At 42.7% G+C, this 14,454-nt stretch overlaps 1 protein-coding gene across 1 annotated transcript in view; it reads left to right on the forward strand.

Annotated features, from left to right (window-relative positions):
* The first annotated feature begins 7,201 nt into the window (after window positions 1-7,201).
* The window catches only part of LOC109922167, a 52,650-nt gene continuing 45,397 nt past the window's right edge, over window positions 7,202-14,454 (forward strand). The window contains exon 1 of the mRNA XM_048606480.1: window positions 7,202-7,310. The gene's annotated coding sequence lies outside the window, so the exon portion shown is untranslated. The remainder of the gene's footprint in view (window positions 7,311-14,454) is intronic.

Here is a 14,454-nt window from a genome sequence, read left to right on the forward strand (position 1 = left end):
CTATCCTACCCCATTCTCCAAGGACTTCTGCATTTTTAACTTATTTTGAGGCATACCAAAATCCAAATCATCTGGATTTGATTCCTCACTCTGAGGGACTGTAACTAATATCTGTTTCTCTAGAACACAAACAGAAGTTGCTGGCAAAGCTCAACAGGTCTGGCAGCATCAGTGAAGAAAAAATGAAAGTAAACGTTTCGGGTCCAGTGACCCTTCCTCAGAACTGATGGTAGCTGGGAAAATGTTGGCTTATATGCAGAAAATAGGGAGGGGGATGGGGTAGGTAGTAAACGATAGGATAGATCCCAAAGAAAGAGAAGTTGGATAGACAAAGGAGTTGATAACAATTAGGCTGGGAAGGTGAATAGTTGTTAATGGGGACTGTTAGTGACTAACAATAGGTAGTGTATATTGGTAGGCTATGTGATAACAAGGCCTGGTGTGTGGAGTAGGGGCTAGGATATGGGAGATTAGGCCCTAAAATTATTGAACTCAATATTGAGTTCAGAGGGCTGCAGGGTCCCCAAGCAGAAAATGAGATGTTGTTCCTCCAGCTTGTGTTGGGCTTCACTGGAACACTGCAGCAAGCCAGAGACAGAGATGTTGGTCAGGGAACAGGGTGGTGCATTAAAGCTGCAGGCAACAGGTAGTTCAGGGTCTTTTTTGTGAGCAGAACGTAGATGTTCTTCGAAGTGGTCACCCAGTCTATGCTTCATTTCCCCAATGTAGAGGAGACCACATTGTGAGCAATGGGAAGTGCAGGTGAAGTGTTGCTTCACCTGGAAGGTATTTTTGGGCCCTTGGATACTGGGGAGGGAGGACGTAAATGGGCAGGTGTTGCACCTTTGCTGGTTACAGGGCAAGGTGCCGTAGGGCTGTGGGGGGGTGTTGGGGGTGAAGGAAGGGTGGATCAGGGTGTCCTAGAGGGAATGGTCCCTGCGGAAGGCGGACGAGGGCGGGGAGGGGAATATGTGTCTGGTGGTGGCATCTCACTGGAGGTGGCGGAAATGGCGTCTGATGATCTTCAGGATGTGGATGCTGGTGGGATGGTAGGGAAGGATAAGGGGAACCCTATCGCTGTTGCGGGAGGGAAGAGAAGGGGTGAGGGCAGAAGTGCGGGAGATGGGTTGGACCCGGTTGAGGGCCCTGTCGACCTAGGAGCTGGGGAATCCTTGGTTGAGGAAGAAGGTGGACATTTCGGAGGCTCTCTTGACAAAGTTGGCCTCATCTGAACATGTGCGATGGAGACGGAGGAACTGAGAAAATGGGATGGAGTCTTTACAGGAAGCAGGGTGCAAGATTGTATAGTCCAGTGGGAATCAGTGGGTTTGTAGTGGATATTAGTGGCCAGTCTATCATCAGAAATGGAAAAGAGATGTCGATGAAGGGAAGGGAGGAGTCAGAGATAGACCAGGTGAAAGTGAGGGCAGGGTGGAAATTGGAAGCGAAATCGGTTAACTTTTCCAATTCCGGGTGAGAGAGGGAAGCAGCACCGATGATATCATTGATATATGGGAGAAAGAGTTGTGGGTGGGGGCTGGAATAGGAGTGGAACAAGGAACGTTCCACGTACCACACGAAGAGACAGGTATAACTAGGGCCCATGCAGGTACCCATGGCAACCCCTCTTACCTGAAGAAAATGAGAGGAGTTAAAAGAGAAGTTGTTGAGGGTGAAGATGAGCTCGGCCAAGAGGAGGAGGGTGGTGGGTGGGGATGGTTTAGGTCTTTGCTCCAGGAAGAAGCGGAGAGCCCTAAGACCCTCCTGGTGGGGGATGGACGTGTAAAGGGATTGCACATCCATGGTAAAGAGGAGGCCGCTGGAACCAGTAGACTGTAAGTTTTGAAACTGGCGTAAGGCGTTAGATGAATCATGGATGTATGTAGGGATTGGACTGTGGGGAGAAGACTGAGTCAAGGTAGGAAGAGATGAGTTCTGTGGGGCACGAGCAGGCTGAAACAATGGGTCTGCCTGGACAGTCCTGTTTGTGGATTTTTGGCAGGAGGTAGAAATGAGCTGTGCGGGGTTGGGGGACTGTCAGCTTGGAAGTGGAGGGGGGAGATCACCGGATGAAATGAGATCAGTTACCATAGTGGATACAATGGCCTGATGTGCCATGGTGGGGTCATGGTCCAGGGAAAGATAGGAGGAGGCACTCCTGGCACTCAGCCTCTGCAATGTAGAGGTCAGTACGCCAGACTACAACAGCACCACCCTTATCGGCAGGCTTAATGTCAAAGTCAGGGTTAGATCTGAGTGCATGGAGTGCAGTCAGTTCGGAGGGAGATAGGTTGGATTTGGTGAGGGGGGCAGAGAAATTGAGGTGACTAATATCATGTTGACAGTTCTCAGTGAACAGATCGAGTGCAGGTAAAAGGCCAGAGGGAGGGGTCCAAGTGGAGGGAGAGTGTTGGAACTGGGTGAAGGGGTCTGTGGGACGGGGAGAGGACTCTTGTCCAAAGAAATGAGCACGGAGGTGAAGACAGTGGAAGAAGAGCTCAGTGTCATGTCGTGCCTGAAATTCGTTAAGGTGGGGACACAGAGGGATAAAGCTGAGGCCTTTGCTGAGTACGGAGCGTTCAGCATCGGAGAGCGGAAGGTTAGGAGGGATGGTGAATACCCGACAGGAGGTGGGGGGGTTGGCGGAGGGGATAGAGTCAGAAGGAAGGGAAGGGGTGGAGAGGTAGGTTCCAGAGGGCCATAGGTATCTTTGACTTGTTGTGTCTTGTGGGCCCTAATGCCTGAAAGGAAAAGAAAACGTTGCTCGTTAGCAAGACGAATGAGCTGGAGGATGAAGTAGAACTCATGTGAAAGGTTCGTCAAATACCGGAAAATCAAAGGCGCTAGTTTTATTACTGGCTGTGGCGTTCCTACCATTTGACAAGTATGAGAGGTATGGCAAAATTCAACCACATCCTTGTGCAATCCAGTCCAATGGAAGAGCTTTTGTATTTTAGCCGGAGTCTTCCTCATTCCTAAATAACCTCCTACCGGTAATTTGTGTGCTACCCGCAATACTTCCTGTCTGTATGCTACCAGCAACACAATCTGGTGCACTTCTGCCCATTTCTCCTCTGCACTAATCTGCCACGGTCTCCATTTTTGCCTTAGGATTCTATCCTTAAGATAATAACACTCGGGAATACGTTCTGATTCCTTTTCTGAATAGGCTTTATGATATAGATCTTTTATTACCTCATCTTTTTGTTGTAATTCCACTAATCTTTCACAAGTTAACACCTCTGCTTGATCCTCCACCTGTTCAGGTTTTTCGTTTACCATTTCATAAACAGAGTTCCAGCTAACTGGACCTCAACTCCTTCATCTCTCTCTTTAGTTTTTCTTTCTTGCTTTAACTTACATCTTGTCAGCACACAGTCTGGAAAAATTCCAGGGTATTTTTCTTTTAACCCTTCAGTTCTCTGGTTTTCCTTTGGCTTTTCCACTAAAAGGGGCGTCACTCCCACCTTTGATCCTGCTGGGTCGTTTCCAAGAACAAACTGTATACCTGGAATAGACACTCTTTCAATCACTCCCACTGTCACTTCTCCAGTCCTGATTGGACTTTCCAACCTGATCTTACACAGGGGAATGCTAAATCTCCCTCCATTTATTCCACCAATCACCACTCTCTCTGGTAACATTTCAGAAGGAGTACAAATACTTTCATCTCTTACTATTAGAGACTGACCAGCTCCCGTATCTCTGAATATTGTAACTTCTTTACCTTCTCCTCCTGTTCTTCCTGAATAAACCTTACCCACAGAGGTGAAGTCTTTGAAGAGATCGGGCACCATCTCACTATCCAGCCCATGACTAGGCTGTGCACTCTCCTACAGCTCCTCGGCTTCTTTTGGGATTTCCTTCACTACCTCAACTAATCCCACTGGTTTAGCTTCTTTTACCACATCCTTTTTCCCAGTGCTTTTCTTAAACCACCAGCAATGTGACTTTGTGTGTCCCACCTTATTGCAGTGAAAACACCTGAGGTCTTTCACCTCCTTTCCACCCTCTTGGGTTTCTATTTTCACCTGTGGTAAACTGTTCCCAGCGTGGTCTACTTTTTGTTTTTCATTGAAGGACCTCCCTTTTTCCCAATTTCTATCCCTCACGGAATGAAATTATTGTTGGAAGCTATATTTCCATTTGCGTGCTAACACATATTTGTGCACCATCTCAGTGACTCTTCCCGCTGTTTGAATTTTCTGTTCCTCAACACGAGTTCTTATCATTTCTGGAAGTGAGTTTTTAAACTCCTCCAGCAGAATAATCTCTCTTACATCCTCATATGTCTTTTCTATCATTAATGGTCTCACCCATCTATTGAAGTTGCCACATTTCATTCTTTCAATCTTGACATAAGTCTGACCTGGTTCCTTCCTTATGTTTCTGAACTGTTGTCTATATGCTTCTGGTATCAATTTGTAGACACTCAAAATAGTCTGTTTCACTCCTTCATAGCCTCCTGACACCTCCCCTGACAGTGCTGCAAACACCTCACTAGCCCTGTCTGCCAACTTGATCTGAATTAACATCATCCACACAGTCTCTGGCCAATTCATCTGCCTGGCCAATTTCTCAAAGGAAATAAAAAAGGCTTCCACATCTTTTTCATTGAATTTTCATAATGTTTGGACATATTCGTATATATCCATACTAGGCTATTGGCTATGAGTTTGCTCATCCTCATTTCTATCTTGTACTTTTCCTTCTGCCATTTGAAGTCTTTTTTGCCTCTAGTTCCAACTTCATCTTTTCCAACACGAACATTCTTTCCCCTTTGTCTCTCTTTCTTTTTCCATCTCTTCTCTCCTCTCTTTCTTTGTGTTCTTCCTCTGCTCGTAACTGTAATTCAAACTGTTTCAATTCCCTTTCATTCTCTAACTCAAGTTATCTTATTTGCACTTCATTTTTTTACTAGCTCCCCTGCACTTTCCTGTTTCTCTGGTATACCTAAATGCTTGACCAACTCCTTTACAATTTCAGCTTTCCTCTTATCCCTAGTTAAACCCAATTCTAGCCTGTTTGCTAATTCTGAAAGTGTATCCTTCCTCTGTTTTCCTAAACTTTCTTGGCAAATTTGGGAAGCATCTTCAAATCCCAAAACCTCTTTAGCAATTTTAAGTGCCATTTCCCTCACTTTTGATTTAGCCAAGCACAATAAACTGAAATTAAACAGATTTTTCACTTCTCACCTATTTAAAGATCTAGGACACTAATCCCCAAGCATATCTAAATCTATCCAAATCTGTTCGGATCCATTCAAATCCAGTACACGAACTGGCCAGATCCCGGATTTGAGCCCCAAAACTGTTAGGAAGGGGAGGTCGAAACCCTCTGATAATTAAAATTGAAACACAAGCCCCCGAATCTGTTACGGTGGGCATAGAGGCTCCCTTCTAATAATTTAACCCAAAACATCCAGAGAATCTCGCCTCACTTCACCTAATCTGTTAGCCTATTATGGAGAAGGGGAGGTTAAAGGAAAGAAAATTCCTGATATTCACACTATAAGCAACAAATAACAATTTATTTATTTAACCCTAACAGTGAGCAAATTACCATAATTACTAACAAACTCAACAATTCCCCCTTACCTACTAACTATTCCGTAACTGACAAAATTCTACTGGAATGCTGTTCCAATAAACTTGTATAAACCCAAGTAATAAGAAATTAAATTAAAACTTAGTTTCTCAAAGACTACATGCCTTTCTTCCACTGTTATCAAGTCATAAATGCCTTTCTTCCGCTGATCTGGCTGTCAGGGATGTATTTTTCTGTGAGGATTCTTAGCTAGAAGTGCCGTGGTACCTTTTATGGATAAATGGTGATTTCTTAGAGAGCTTAGTGATTTTTGTGAGAGCTAAATGCTGATTTCTCAGACGGCGGTTCGCTCTCACACCAATTTTCAAAAACCTCTTCTTATATACCTTGGATGACACATCAATTTTCTTACAATAGCATTGGTCCAAGTTGTCAAAACCATCAGATTAAAATTCAATTCGCTTTCAATTGCTAAGTGCTTGGTTTAAATTAATTGGCTGATTGCAGTGAGTTGACAGAAATCAAAACATGCCCAAGGTTCCCAATCACACAGACAATTGCTACACATTTCAATTTCAGAACCCAGCTGTACATCCTCAGCTACATACAGACATTTATTTTTTCCATAAATCTCTAAGCTTAGAAAAACACTTTACCTCTTAAAGGAACCACACATTCTTTTTTTTAAACAAGCAAATTCTGGCTACTTGCCTTCCAACTCACAATTACTCTGCACAACTTTGTAACAGTTTGTAACGTCTCAGAGACACTAATTGGAGGAAACAGTGCTGCTGCAGTGATTGGTCTTTGAGCCGAAGTGAATAAAGACATGCTCGGAGAGAAACTAAAAGCTTGGCTCTGAAACCTTCTCTTAATTATTTTAGCAGAACTCTGCTTTAACATGTTAATGCAGCCTGTCATAAAGGCAAAAGGACAAACTTCCTGGTACATTCACAGTCCAGCAGTTCTGCCAAGTCTTTGATTTTAGCGGCACGTCTTTTTTGCATTGGTGCAATTGTGGTCACTGTTCCAGAATGACTTTCTGACCGTTTCCTTTAGAAGAGAGCTTTACAGCAATAACCAGCATCCATTCTAACGACGTTGCGCACGCTCCGAAATGATCAGAACGTATAAACAGCGCGTTAAACATGCGATGCATCTATGTGATAGGTTTCATTCTCACATCTGACTGGTGCAAGAGCTCTAATTAGCATTGGATCCTCCCCTCCCCTCCACACGACCTGTCGTGCAGAAAGTAAACAAGTTGCAAACGGCAAAGCGGAAACCAGGAGCACCCAGCGCTGCTCCTGCTCCCGGGTATGGGGGAAGCTGCATCCGCGATCTGGGCTTGGGATACATCGGGGCAAGGTGGGGTGGGTGTCCCTTTAAGACGCTGCGTGCGCGTGATGACGCAGTGAGCCGCAGTGTGGGGGCGGGGAGGGCTGCGCGCGCAGGTGGCGAACGGCTCAGAGAGAGAGAAAGAAATACATAGAGAGATAGTGAGAGAGGGTGGTGGTGACAGTGAGGGGGGTAAGCAGTGTGTGTGAGAGAGGGGGGTGGACCGAGCGGGACGCACCGCCGCCGCCGCCACCATGTACCGCGCTCTCTACACCTTCCACTCGGCCGAGCCACACTCGCTTCACTTCACCGCCGGCGAGAGCTTCGTCATTCTGGAGCGCAGCAACCAGCACTGGTGGCTGGCGTCCAAGAGCAGCACCGGGGAGGTGGGCTACATCCCCGCCTCGTACATCATCAAGGACCAGGTGAGACCGGGTGGGGGAGGGACAGGGACAGGGACAGGAACAGGAACAGGAACCAGGGCCTTGGGGGTAGGGGGTAGGTGAGGGTCCGGGGCCTGGGGGGGAGGGGGTGTGTGGTGGTCCGGGGCCTGGGGTGGCGGGGAGAGACAAGGAGGGGGAAGGGGTGTAGGCACAGTTCTTGGTTTGGGGAATGTGTCAGGTCCTGCGGTGGGAGTGGGGTAGGTGGTTATGGCAGGAGGATGGGGCGTGGGTTGTGGAGTGGTGAGGGAGGGGATGTGCTAGGAACGTAAGGCCCCCGTGGGAGGCTTACAAGCTCCAGGACCAGGTGAGACCGTGGGCAAGAGGCCATGTGAAAGGTATAGGTCTGGGTCTGGGGGTTGGGAGGATGGGGGCCATTCCTGAAAGACTAGGTGAGACCAAGACTGGGGTTTAGGGACCCAGAGGTGGGCTGCATCCCCACCCTGTATGTCCTTGAGTACTGAGGGGAACAGGCACTAAGGGAGGGAGCCAAGGAGTCGGCTTCATCCCTGCCTCATATATCCTCACAGGGCTGGGGATTGTGTCTTGTGGTAAGTGGTGTTGGGGGATTGGAGGGAGAAGGAAGGCAGGCCCACAGGTAAAGAGACCTGGGCCTGGCCATTACTGTGTAGCCCAATAGCCTTTCGTATAGCACTTTGGGGGTGTGTGGCTCTGCTGTTTCCCTGGGCTAGGGTAGTCGGGGAGAATGAAAAAGCAGACTGAACTCACTGTCCTTGGAATATACTGCTCACCTGGGCATTGCCCAATGTTGGATGTTGCCCCTTGCCACGGGAGGACATTCCCTGGGATTAAGTGTTTGGTTTCTTTGGGAAGAGGTGGGTGTTTGTTACTATGAAGGCACTGTATATACGTGTTCCATTTGATAATTGTGTGTGATTCCTATGCTGGTAATGCCCAAGGTTTACTTGATAAATTACTAGTGAGGCTGATCCTAAATTCTTTGATATGTGTGAAAAAGCAGGAGTACGCAAATGTTGCAAGCATTGTTCTTGCATTTCACACAAATAAAAGAAACTGGGAGCTGTCAGCCATCAGGAAATCTGTTTATTGTCTGCAAGCAGAGTTTTAAATGGTTCCATTGAATATTAAACATTGTGTTCTGATGCTGTCTGAAATGTTCTACTTTGTGACACTGTTTTTGACTTGTACATGTGATCCTGTGAGCAGTGTAATTGTGAGTCGTGTTGAGAGAATGAACAATGATGATACACACATGGGAGTCATACTTAATGCTGTATCAAATCTTAAATAATACGTCATAGAATCAATACAGTCGAGTTTAAGACATCCACTCAGACAAAACTGTCCATTAACCATTGGATTTGCAGCAAACTTCTTCACTCTGTGCGCTGTTCAAATACTTTGATCATGACTTGCAGTGTTCCTGACTTAAATACAGTCAGCTCACATCTGCCAATTGAGAGAGCGTGTGGGTGTCCAATCAATACCTTGTGCTCAGGATTTCACTGCAGTACCAGAGATGACGTTGCTGTTAACCATGTTGTTATGCATTTGTAAGATGTTTGACCAAGAACTCACTTGTGCTTACAGCGCTTGTGAATCATTGTATTGCACTGATGTAGCAGAAAAGCCTTTTTACGTGCTGTCACCGGTGTGATATCCTAACAACAGCTCAGTAAATTGTTCAAACTGCAAGTGAGCTACATACATGGTATCGATTTTTTTTTTGCCCTGTGACCTCAGTGACCCTGGTTCAATTGCATCACTGCTGGGATGGCATTTCACACTGCTGCAGAGTGGAGTGTGACTGTCAGAAGTGAAATTTAGGCAATCCCTTGTTCATTGTCAAAGATCTAATCGATTAGCTGCTGATTGGACATTTGTCCCAGTTGATGAATTGTATTGAAAGGTTGACAGTTTACATTGGTACTGCAAACATTCTTTAAGAGTAATGTGCTGTCATTGTTTAGTAATGGCTGTAAGTTTCAGAGCACTTGCCTTTTGTTCTGATGGTGAACTTCAAGCTAAAGACAGCACTCTTTTTAAAATGTTGTGCTTGAATCAACCCCATCTCGTATTCTAGCGTAGAGCCAGCTGAGTTCTGCTAATCCATATAAATCTGTTGGAGCTGGAAATAGCATGTTCGGCATGTTATGTGTTTTTTCAGTATTTGCCCACATTTTGCAAGGTAATATTCTTGCTTTCGTAGTTGCTGGCTTTCAAAACAAAATGCCAAATCTCCTGACATTCAAATTTTGTTTCTCTAAAAATGTTGATTCTTCTTGTTATGTTTGCAAAGTCTGGCTGACATTTTTCCATACAAATGTCACTTGCTGAAGTTTGATGCACCGATCTTATGTTGTCTTGAATAGTAAATACAAATAATGTTCAGATTAGCTTAGTGTAAACAAAAGTCAGCATTTGATGCTTTTTAAAGTGAAGAAAAGCAAATTGGTTGTCCATCTGAAAGCTGATGATGAATTCTATGGACTTAAGAGATCCCAATCGGTTTGGATCATTGTTCTGTCTGACATCTGCAGTAATCCTGTTTTACATTTGAGGATATCTCACTGGTGACAGTGAGTTGGCCATAACACTCAAATGCAGTGGGTGTGAGTGAGTTATAGTGGTTCTTTGCACGAGTGCTCTTGGCTCACTGGTGAGGTGTGCTGCATTATTCTATGGGAGTGAACGACTCTTTCAAGCTTCACACTTTTTATTTTTCAATTCCAAACTTTAATGCACACAATGGGATTCACTTATATGACTGGTTATCTATCTCGCTCCTCTCAAATGTTTAATGCCAGCAAATAGTGCCAACATTGTTCACTCTCTTAGAATTCAAACAAAAAAATCCAGATGGTGGTAACTTTAAATTTTGACCAAATTCAAAGTATGTAATGGTTAAAACTTTAAAGTGGGGGTAAAAGTTTTCCTTTTAATTCAGCTTTTCTTTTGAAATAAAAAAAAAGGAGCCAGTCAGCCAGCTTGTGATATTTGTTATCCAAGGAGGAAAAGTCCTTTCTTATTGAGATGAAGCTCAATTCCTTCTCTTACTGAATGACACACATACCCCATCTCCAGATGGGATAACTGGCTGTCACAGTATCTCTATCAACTAATAGCTGGCTGGGCTTTTTGAGTAAAAAGTAATATATTACTGCCTGGTCTTAGCAGGCAGTTGTGAATTTCAACCCCTGCTTTAATGTTAAATGTGTGCATGTCACATGTATTTTACCAGCATATTGGCTATTGCATGTTTTGAATTGATTTGTCAGTATTCTAGTTTTGTTCTGTGGGCATTTAGTAATTTGTTAGTACGTCCTTTATTTAACTTTTTTTTTGAAATGAGAGTGCCGTTTTCCATCTACATATCTTCATCTTTTGTTTTTGTTGGGTATTTTTCCACTTCCAACTTCAAGCAGATTTAAAGAGTTGCTTTAAATTGACATTGAGAAATATTTCCTAGAAGTGAGGGGCTCTGTTTAGTTTTCTCAGTCTGTATGTTATAGGACCATAACCCTTGGGCATCTCCCACAGTCTAGGTTTTGTTAGTCTGTAGGAAAGACCCATCATTCATTAGTGCCTGTTGGCACAAGTGAGTTGCCAAGATCTGGCTTTACAAGTGCAGGGACTGTAGAGGTGTTCCATCGCTGGCTGTGTTATCCAGAGTTTTAAAAGACTAGAAAGAAACCAAGAGCATCGTGATAATGCAGCATCAAGGGTTTGATAATAAGTTTGCTGTGCAACAGATCTTACTAAAGAATGAGGTGTTAGGGGTAATCATATTGCCGTGATGGCATGGTATGGACTTGCGCCTTTTTAAAAATTGGAGAAATAAATATGAATTCACTTTTTAATGGAAAGAGGTGAATAATACCTGTTGGAATGCAGGGCACCTTGTTTAATACTCTCAATCCTGTATCTGTGAAGAAGACGTGATTGTCCTTTATTTCAACTAAGAATCATGTGTTACTGTGTAATTTACAAAAGTGTTCGATGGGGATGATGCTGGCTATCATGGTTCCTTCATTTTGATGAACATCTTTAGATAATTGTCCTATGTTGGGACTATTGTGGCACTTTCTGGGCAGAGGTAATGTAACAATTGGCTGCACTATGGCCAGGAGAACCTGTCCTTTGTGGAGACAGTGCAGGAGTATGGTATAATGATACATTACAGAAGGAGCTCAAAGAATAAATCAGGGATTAGATTAGACTGTAATGACACTGGGGATTCTCATGTTTGTTGCCGAAATTGTTTTATGCATTTTGCATTGCTGTTGCAGGATACTCCTTGCCGTTGCAGATGCAGGTGTAAGCTGTGTTATTGGGTTAGATATACACTTCTTGCCTTCTCAACTTTGTCCTGCTCATTAAACCTTGTTCATATGTACATGGGAAAACAGTGTGGGGGGTACTGTTCTTTATATCTGCCCTTCTCCATTTATTTTCTGAAGTTCAGCTTTGTCAACATAGGGTTTTTTGCTAAAGCTGGGGTTTGTTCCTAGAGGTTTGCTCTTGAAACCCAAAGGTGGATTGTTTCTATCTTTGGTGTATTACTGTTCTTGCATTTTATTGGGCATCAGACATGAACATCTTGTCGATAGCTAAAGCATATAGATTCCAGATTTGATTCCTGGCCTATGTTGAGTAATTTAATAACAGTTGTGGCAGCTATAAAGATTCTGCTGCAATTGTCCTTTGTTTCCCTGGCTTAAGGAGGGAGAACAATTTTGATGACCATCTTATGGAACGTGTGGAAGTTTTGGATATAAGCAGATAGAAGAGCTCGCCACCGCATTGACTTGTAGCTAACATGCATGTTGAACACCCAGGGCAAACTGGAGCAGGATTCTCACAACTGCAGCCAGTCAAGAAGTAAATGCATTGAGTTAAAGAGAAAATTCTTCAGAGAAAAGAGAAATATTTTGATGAGAATACAACTGTTAACAATTCTGCTGAGCAATAGTTTGAACTGTAGTCCTCAAGTCCTTTAGAGTTGCTAAAGGCCAACCTGCTTTTGTTGTGTGAAATTGAGTGAAAGACAGTTTGTGTTTGGACTTTGAATATAACCCACTGTTTTTAACTGGTAAAAGTGACATTTGGTTTCTCTGTCAACTATCAGTGAAGAGGGTAGTAAAGCCTTGTCTACAGTATATCAAGTTACACTGTACTTATTAAAAAACTTTCTTGTCAGAGAAATGGTTGTACCATCAATAGCCAAAGGCAGGTCGTTATAAAGCTTACAGCCTTGCACAATGAACTGTACACGTGAGAATCATTCTGTTCATTGGAGATGTAAATATCATTTAAGAGTATTCATTTAAGCAATTAAAGTTGTGCTAGGTAACTAGTTACAAGTTAACAGGTGTGTTTACTAAAAATTAAGTAACAGAGCTGAAAGAAATATGTAATTAAAACACTTATTTACCAAAGATTAAAAGAGCAAATCTGCAGGAGTAACTATAGCAACATCTTGTATAACTGCAAACATTACTAATGCCTTTTAGAGAAAAAAGATATTTTTTTCTAATGAGTTTAAAGTTAATTGCAATGTTTTAATGGCAAGGCCATCAATTATTTATTAACTGTTTAGTATTTTACATTCTTATGATTTAAACAAAGAATTTGCGTTTGGGTAGCCTCTTACTGAATGACCTTGATTATCCCAAAAACACTATTGAAAATAGGATAAAAGAAACCCTTGTAGGTTAGACAGTGTGATATTTATTTCAATGTTATTAAAAAAAAATTAGATTTAGCAAATTACCACATACTGCGGTATTGTCATTAGATAATGATGATGCCATTGGCTTTATAGACAGGAAGAAGAATAGGTCTTAGGATCTGACTCAGGATTCAAACAATTTGAGTGTAATTCCACTGGGGGTGCTGGCCCTTCTGACTGTGCTTTGCAACCATTTCTCTGTATTTCGCACAGTAGACTAGATACAGGAGAAATACCACTGGGAAAACCGGTTAAAATATAAAAGCAAGGCTAGAACTGACCTTTTAAAATTTACAGTTGTTGTGGCAGATATTGGTATTTAAGTATTTGAGTCAAGTTTTAGTTGTAAGTTTGAACATAGTGACTTGTATTTTGAGTTTTGTAACCCCAGCGCTGATCATTGCGCCTCTCTCCTGTATTTTTTTTCAGGCATTTGCTTCCCTTTCCCCGTTCCTGAAAAAGAATTGATTTCCTTTTGTGCATGCCAGCGCAGCAAGAGTAGGCCATTCAGCCCATCCAGACTGTTTTCTTCTCCTCTGTTTGGCCATGGCTGGTCTGTAGCTTAACTTTTTCCCCACCTTTGCTTTACAAATCTGGATATTTTAGGTGTCAGACTCTGTGTAGTTACCGAATTTGGGAGGTGATATAGTCTTCGTTAGGTGTCAAATCCAACTTGGGGGAAGACAGTCTATGCACGTTTGTTCTGATGTTTTATACAGAATTTTAAATCTTAGATGAGAATTACACTCTATTGTTTAAATTCTGTTCTCGTCCTTGTCTTTCATAACGACATCACAGTTTATAAGTTGGTTTAGCACACTTTGACATGTTAAAATTGGAATAGGTCTACCTTCTTTTGTAATGTGGATACATATGGTATCTAGCATGTTCTGAGTTGGTTGTATAAGTGCAAGTTTTGAAGTGGTCTGATTTGCAGGAATCAAACCAGCAATAAACAGTAATGATCAATACATTTGTACAGTAGTAATGCTCAACCTTGGTTGAGAGGGCACCTTTTCTAACCAGCCTTAGATCACCAATGAGTATTTTTGTTTTGTTGGCTGTAACTGTGGTGGTATTTATTGCCAGCTATGTATTTTAAGTCATTTTCAATCCAGTAATTTTTTAATTTTGCTTATCTTAAATATTTAAATTGCATGTAAATAGCCTATTTCTGACACTGTAGATCTAATACACAATATTAGTATTTGTTCAATTGTTCCAGACTTGAAAGTTTTGGGTGGTTAAGAAATTCCTTAAACTTTGAGGAGAATAATAAGCAGAAAAGTGCACCACAACACAAAGTAGAAAAATAAAGTATGTATTGAAATCTTTTAGTTGTCAATTTCTTTTATTGATGATTGTAGGAAGATCATTTCTGATGCTATTTCTGCATTAATGGAGATTGCAAGTTTG

The sequence above is a fragment of the Rhincodon typus genome, chromosome 16 (genome assembly GCF_021869965.1).
Source record: "Rhincodon typus isolate 14 chromosome 16, sRhiTyp1.1, whole genome shotgun sequence".
NCBI classification, from domain to species: domain Eukaryota; kingdom Metazoa; phylum Chordata; class Chondrichthyes; order Orectolobiformes; family Rhincodontidae; genus Rhincodon; species Rhincodon typus.